Source organism: Doryrhamphus excisus, chromosome 7 (genome assembly GCF_030265055.1).
Source record: "Doryrhamphus excisus isolate RoL2022-K1 chromosome 7, RoL_Dexc_1.0, whole genome shotgun sequence".
Classification (NCBI taxonomy): Eukaryota; Metazoa; Chordata; class Actinopteri; order Syngnathiformes; family Syngnathidae; genus Doryrhamphus; species Doryrhamphus excisus.
Window position 1 is genome coordinate 18392971 of NC_080472.1, and position 8157 is coordinate 18401127.

Consider the following 8157-nt stretch of genomic DNA (forward strand, 5'->3'; position numbering starts at 1 on the left):
GACGGAAAATAGAGCATAGTTCTTCGGGAAGGAAAGCAAGCTTTTAGCACAAACAGATTAGCATGTTTAGCTAGCCCTTCTCACTAGTTGTCTTTCTCGAAAATGTACAACTTTGTTCTCGTAATATTATGACTTTATTTTGGTAATATTAAAATTTTGTATGTATGAGACTATGAGAAAAAAAGTTGTAAATTTGTGAGAATAAAGTCGGAAATTTCTGAGTTTGAGTTGCGCTAAATATGCGCGCTAATCACTCAGCCGCCATGCAGCCAACTTTTTTCTTGTAAATTTAAAACTTCTTTCTCGTACATTTACAGCATTATTTTTGTAATATTACAACTTTGTTCTCAGAAATTCACGTTATTCTCATAATATCACTTTTTTCTAGAAATACAACAAATTTTCGAGAAAAAAAGTCAAACATTTGTGATTTCTCGAAAATGTACAATTTTATTCTCGTAATACTATGACTTTATTTTAGTAATATTAAAATTGTGTATGTACAAGACTATGAGAAAAAAGGTGTAAATTTGTGAGAATAAAGTCGGAAATTTCCAAGTATGAGTCGCGATAATTATGCGCGCTAACCACTCGGCCAGAACTTTTAATATCACGACTTTTTTGTAGAAATACGACAAATTTATGAGAAAAAAAGGCAAACATTTTTGAGAATGAATTCATACATTTGCGACTTTTTTTCTTGTAAATTTACAACTTTATTCTCTGAAATACATACATTTACGTTATTCTCATATTATGACTTTTTTGTAATTTTCTTTAATTATATGTATTGTTTGTATTGTAATATACATTTTTGTCTCTAAATTTCCTCAAAATTTCTCAAAAAAACTTCATATATTCATAAATTTGTGAGAATAAGGCTGTAAATTTACAAGAATAAAGTCATATATTTCGGAAATATACATTGTTTTTCCTTGTGAATTTATAACTTTATTCTCGCAAATGTATTCTTGCAATCCCTGATGGTTTTTAATACTCTGTGGTACCTAACATGATGGTGGCTACTGAAACTCATACATACCAAAGTAGTCCAGCAGTTGGACATACTGCATGGAACGTGATACCATTTTTTTTTTATACATTGCCAAAAATGATGACCAGGACGGCGTCAGTGTCCAAGGAACACCTCCTTGTCGCAGAGCACGCGGATCGGCTTGTCCTTTCCGTATCAATGAGATCCACTTGGCTCGTCTTCAGCAGCCCTGGATGGCAGTATACAGCAGAATAAAAGTGTGGTTAGCAGGTTTGGTGCTACATGGGCATCCATTCATACACTCCTCCCATTGTATGACATCATTGAAATATGCAGGTGGGCAAATGCCCTCATTATATAATCCTCTGGTGCCCCTTCTTCTTTACATGTGCAGTGTAAGTACATCATTTAATGGACGGTGCAGCCACTTTGAGATGAAATCGTAGGGTCACAGCACCATCTGTTGGTGATCATGCGCAACAACAGCAGAGGGAGTGATGCATTTCTTGTACAAATATATACCTGTACCTTTGTACCTTGTTGTCCAAAATGGTGCCTGGGGGGCATTTGTGGTCCGCCACTGACTTTTTTTCACTGGTCTGTGCCACGGTCTAAAAATATACCTTAACATTCATTCATTCATGTTCTACCGCTTTTTCCTCACGAGGGTCGCGGGGGTGCTGGAGCCTATCCCAGGCGGGGTACACACTGGACTGGTCGCCAGCCAATCACAGGGCACATATAGACAAACAACCATTCACACTCACATTCATTCACACCTATGGACAATTTGGAGTCGCCAATTAACCTAGCATGTTTTTGGAATGTGGGAGGAAACCGGAGTACCCGGAGAAAACCCACGCATGCACGGAGAGAACATGCAAACTCCACACAGAGATGGCCGAGGGTGGAATTGAACCCAAGTCTCCTAGCTGTGAGGTCTGCGCACTAACCACTAGACCGCCGTGCCGCCCTTATACCTTAACAAGAAAGCAAAAATGAAAAAATCATCAGTAATTTTACAAAAACAAAGTCAAAATATTAAGGGAAAAACGTTGTAATTTGACGAGAATAATGTAGGATTATGAGGGGGAAAAATTGCATTTTAGTAGATTTTTGGGGGGGAAATTTTCATAATATTATGAAAAACAAACAAAACAATAAAGTTGTAATTTTTGGAAAATTTCTTTGCGGAAAAACTTTTAATACTATAGTAATAAAATCCAAATATTATGGGAATAAAGTCATAGTGAGGAAATTCAAAATTATACAATGGACTACCAGTGTTTAAAAAAACTCGAGTAGAGCCACTAATTGTGGTGCGAAAAGGCTATTAGCAACCCCGCTCCCTTTGTGCACACTCTATAATGCTACACACACACTTTTGCTCCATGACTTATACAAAATAAACACAGTTAGCATAGTTAACACAGAAGCAGAGCTTTGGAGGGGGAGCAGAGTGCTTATCTGACTTACAACTATGTCCATATAAGGAAGTCCGCCCCACTGTGACATCACAAATGGGTAGTTTTACCACACCTTCTGAAACTGAGCGTTTTGAGTCACCCCAAACTTCTTTTAGGGCTCAATTCCAAATGCCCAAACGTCATTATCTGAAATTTTGGCATGGTTTAATACGAGGATACAATATTCTAACTATATTTACAGGTCAGAAAAGTGGAAAAAACAGCATAATAGGTCCCGTTTAAGTACTCTGGTTTCCTCCCACATTCCACAGGCGACTCCAAATTGTCCATAGGTATGAATTTGAGTGTGAATGTTTGTTTGACTATATGTGCCCTGTGATTGGCTGGCCACCAGTCCAGAAGACAGCTGGGATAGTAATAAGCGGTATGGAAAATGGATGGATAGCTTATTAATTAATTAATTTTCTATTCAGAATATGTGGCGGACCAATGAAAAACATGGCGGCGTTCAAGAATGGGCCTCATGATTTTTTTTTTTTTGTTACAGTACATACTCCACAGCTCATGGACGATTTTTCACAGTTAACAGTCCAACGCAACGAGGGAGACAATTACTGGGAATGTTGCAAATGCGCTTTTAATCAAAGATTTTTCTTTCCCTCCTCTGGCAGTTAGTGACATTTTCAGTTTGCATTCATTCCCGTCGGCTGCAGAGAAGCACTTATGGCGTTTTAATCGATAGCCGCTCATTGATCAAGGAGCCATTAAACTTTTTTTTTTTTCCCCGAGACGGTGCGACACATTCCCTCCTAATGTCCTGTTATTATTGATCAGACAAAAAGAATCTAACGTCCCTGGAGGGGGTTAAAACTAAAAAATATCAATATTTACGTCACTCGATGGATCCCAGGTCTCCATTTATCATACTAACAATACGGAAGCTGAATGCCACCTGCCGCAATGCAAACTCACATAAATCATTATCATTATATAGTCGACTCCTTCTTTTCCGTCGTTTTATGTGAATGCAAATGAAAGCGCTTTTTTTTTTTTTGCCTCCTGATAAGAATTCACTTCAATTTGAACCACGGCTTCCATTTGCCAATTTTGCTTTTCTCATCGTTCACTGGCCCGTTATTGCTTTTTCCTTTTCATAACGCACACTCAGTAGGAAAAAGTTCTTATCTTTTAAATAGACGCCGTCTATCAGACTTGTTTTGTCCTCTCGCTTTCACAAAAATCTTGTGAGAAATTGCTATTTCTTCAGATGACCTTGAGGATGACCTAGCACGGCATGTCGTAAATGCGCCAATATATAAGACGCCAAAAAAGTTGGCGTAAAACAATAATGAAATAATGAAAGTACTCGCTTCATAAAGCAATTTGAAATGAAGTGGTTATTTTTCGAGCTAACACGTGACGAGAGCGTTCATGTACGGTCCGTGCGGAATCATGTACTCCCGCGGGGAAACAGGAGCCACCTTATAATTGGCGACACCCTTCAAAATGTGGACTTCCAATCGACTTTTATTCCTTGCTTATTAAAGACAGCAGAAGCAGCTTGGGTATCCACAGCTTTGATCGACTTTTCTCCTAATAGGAGCGTCGCTCTGCCTTTTTCTGTTTAATGTTTTTTTTTTTATTATTCTACGGCTGCAAATGAGAAATGCATCCATATTTGAACAGCTATAACTATACAGAGTGAGGATTTAAATAGATCCCCACAAAAAAGCCCCCCGCAAATGCCTCTTTTTTATTTATGATACTCTAAACCCCATAATATGACTCATTTAAGATTCCGGTTTACACAACTACGGGCAAACACGATTAGAAAAAGTGGCGTTAGCTAACATGGCATCTTGTCATAGCATCTTCCTGCTGGAAAATGTTGGCAGCCCACTCTCATTCATTCACTGCCCTGTCAGTCTAATGGCTTCACTTCACTGTGCTTTGGGTACCTTCAAAGTGCTGCATATTATAATAATATTTTTTTTATGGCTGCAGCTCCCTTTTTCACCTGTAGATAGCGCCATCAAAACTCTTTCCATCTTCTCATCAACACAAATTCAGCCTTTCGCCCTGATAAGGTAGTGTCTGTACTTTGCATCTCTGTGTGGTACATATAATTATTATTATTTTTATAGCTGTAGCTCCCTTTTTCCCATGTAGATAGCGCCATCAAAACTCTTTCTATCTTCTCATCACCACAAATTCAACCTTTCGCCCTGATAATAACGTAGTGTCTGTACTTTGCACCTCTGTGTGGTACATATAATTATTATTATTTTTATAGCTGTATCTCCCTTTTTCCCCTGTAGATAGCGCCATCAAACCTCTTTCTATCTTCTCACCACCACAAATTCATCCTCTCGTCCTGATAATAACGTAGTCTCTGTACTTTGCATCTCTGTGTGGTACATATTATAATTATTGTTATTATTTTTATAGCTGTAGCACCCTTTTTCCCCTGTAGATAGCGCCATCAAACCTCTTTCTATCTTCTCATCACCACAAATTCATCATTTAGCCCTGATAATAACGTAGTGTCTGTACTTTTCATCTCTGTGTGGTACATATTATAATTATTGTTATTATTTTTATAGCCGTAGCTCCCTTTTTCCCCTGCAGATAGTGCCATCAAATCTCTTTCCATCTTCTCATCACCACAAACTCAGCCTTCCGCCCTGATAATAACGTAGTGTCTGTACTTTTCATCTCTGTGTGGTACATATTATAATTATGGTTATTATTTTTATAGCTGTAGCACCCTTTTTCCCCTGCAGATAGTGCCATCAAACCTCTTTCTATCTTCTCATGACCACAAATTTAGCCTTTCGCCCTGATAATAACGTAGTGTCTGTACTTTTCATCTCTGTGTGGTACATATTATAATTATTGTTATTATTTTTATAGCTGTAGCACCCTTTTTCCCCTGTAGATAGCACCATCAAACCTCTTTCTATCTTCTCATCACCACAAATTCAGCCTTTCGCCCTGATAATAATGTAGTGTCTGTACTTTGCATCTCTGTGTGGTACATATTATAATTATTGTTATTATTTTTAGAGCTGCAGCTCCCTTCTTCCCCTGTAGATAGTGCCATCAAACCTCTTTCTATCTTCTCATGACCACAAAATTTAGCCTTTTGTCCTGATAATAACGTAGTGGCTGTACTTTGCATCTCTGTGTGGTTCCACTTGTCCTCAGGGCCATGACACTGATTTTTACCAGCACTATTTCTTCCTCTCAACGCCCCGTCTGCATCGGGTTCCTCTGCCCTTTGATGTCTTTGCTGTCCTTTTCCGTGGCTTTCCCCGTCGCTGTTACCTGTCAGCAAGGTCACAAGGGTCAACATGAAACCTATTTGGGGTAAAGGATAATGCTGCATTTAAAAAGGGTGTGTAAGTGAATGCATCACAGTGTTAAAGATCTGCTTATGGAGTATATTGATTGTTTTGTTGGTACATTTACCATTAACATACATAATATGCAATAACCGTACACACTAATGCTGTGTTTTCCTCTGCAAAAGACAGATGAAAGGACAGGGAGAACCGGCAGGAACAGGAAGTAGACAGGTTAAAGAATAAATTCTCTGTAAAAAGGACAATGGAAGATGCTGACACCACTGCAGCGCCATCTGCTGGACATTTACCGCCAGTCCTGACGACGACCTGTTCTATTCCACCAGGAAATAAATGACACTTTCCCATTTTACAGCATAAAACGCCTCATTTGCCACGTGCAAGACGCATAGCATTGCACATTGCACAAATACGCTCCCCCCACCCCCACTCCTGAATTGCACCTAACAAATGAGTTTAAATAAGGCCGTTTAAATGGAAGTGAGCTTCTTCATCACTTTCCAACACCATCATTACCGCACAACTGGCTGCCGGCGCTCTGAATTATGCATGTTTGTTTTTCTGGCTTTGGTTTCATTATGCCGAAATATTGGGAGGATTTCAGAGCACGGCGTTCCCTCATACTTTCATTTTCTTATTTCTCCCCTTGAGAGCTGCCACTTAGACCCATGCGGTGTTGGGGATTTATCAGCAATAGTGGAAAATGATTTTGACATGATGATGCATTCAAAAACCCAATGTCTGTCTGTGGAAGCTGTAATTATTCAGCATTCATACCAGACAATGTCAGATTCCAGGGGGGAAAAAAACAAGAATAAGTGCTGAATTGATTGAAAAGTACAGAAAGAATTAGATAGTTCGAAGGGAATGCAACATTTTTTTGCATTTTGTACTTATTTGGTGTCAGCCATCAGCATATTTCATTTAAAGTCGTGCTAGTGTCATCGCCGATACCGTTCACGGCCATTAGGGGGCGTCTGTGATAAGTACATCCCGTAGATTGCTTTTAATGGCCGGCGGCACAAAAAAAGAATACGGACATTATGGTGACTGGAAAATGCAGAGCAACGTTTAAATGCACTAAACACAGAAATAAAGAAAAAAACAAAACAAAACCGAAGTTAGCTATGCTACCAGGACTTTAGCTAGGCTACCAGGACTTTAGCTAGGCTACCAGGACTTTAGCCAAGTTAGCAACAGACCTTTACAACGGCCCACTGGTACTAAAATCTTCTAAAATAGAAGTGTCTAAGATAATAATAGACAATATTAAGTATTATAAGTATGAAAATACTTTCAGGTAGCAGCAGATAGTCCCACTTGTGTTTCTTTCCCCGTCATCCTTAGAGAATGCTGGCCTGTAGCCCATAGCTGGAACTGCCATTGTCTTCCTTCGTCTTCTACTTGCTTGTCCCATTATGTGTTTCCATCTCCAGTATCCTCCTACCAATATGCTGTATACCACAGTTACAACTTTATATAGTTACGAAAAAAAATAGTTGCGTAAATGTGTACATTGGGGGTGGGTCCTACCTGGGCGCCATTCAAGCCAGAACTGCCGTTGCTTGTCATTGATTTAGACTGCACATTGTGACTACATTGTATCAAAGTATCAGTTCTTCAGTAATGTAATGCAAGATGCTGTACATTTTGGCCATATAATGGTTTAAATGGGTTGGGGAACAAACTTCACAGTAAGAATAATACAATTGTAGTGCTAGGTTGCTGGTACTAATTCACCCCGGAACCATTGTTAGGGGAGTAGTTGCGACCCGGAGGGGTGAGCGTGAGGGTAAATGTGTTTTCTGTTGTTGTTGCTGCAGAGAATGGGTTGTTATGTCTCCCGTAGCGAAGAGTGTAAATTAATGTTCGGTAAAAGAATAAAGTTCTCTCCCGAGTTCGACACCCCACCTCAGACTCCAGTTCTTCGGCGCTTCACAATGCATAAAACTAAACAACCAGCAGATGGCAGCATTTAGCTAAGCTAACTAGCTAGGAAGCTCCTGAGCAACAAGCAGGGAGCCTCTTGAATAAAATCAACGTATTAGTAAGTTTTAAAGGGCCACAACATTAACAATGTCAAATATTCTCCTTTTAACTCCTGTTTATGTAAATTACTCTCACCGTATGCGCACCCACGCATATAATTGCAATGAAACAATGACATACGATTAAAACCATCACGGTGCTGCCGTGTGTTGTAATCTCAGGATTCCTCACCGCTTTTAATCCCGTTGTGCACACTCCATTCCGGTTGTTTTGTGCCCTTCACGTCCCTCTGTGTGCGCACGATTGGAAGCCTGTGAGTGTTTTTATGCATGATCACACACCCTTTATCTACACACACCAATAAGCCGAGTCTCTATGGGAC

General features: G+C 39.5%; 1 protein-coding gene across 1 annotated transcript in view; it reads left to right on the forward strand.

Moving 5' to 3' along the window:
* Window positions 1-8005: 8005 nt before the first annotated feature.
* The window catches only part of gpr37b (G protein-coupled receptor 37b), a 17448-nt gene continuing 17296 nt past the window's right edge, over window positions 8006-8157 (forward strand). Inside the window, exon 1 of the mRNA XM_058078375.1 lies at window positions 8006-8088. The gene's annotated coding sequence lies outside the window, so the exon portion shown is untranslated. The remainder of the gene's footprint in view (window positions 8089-8157) is intronic.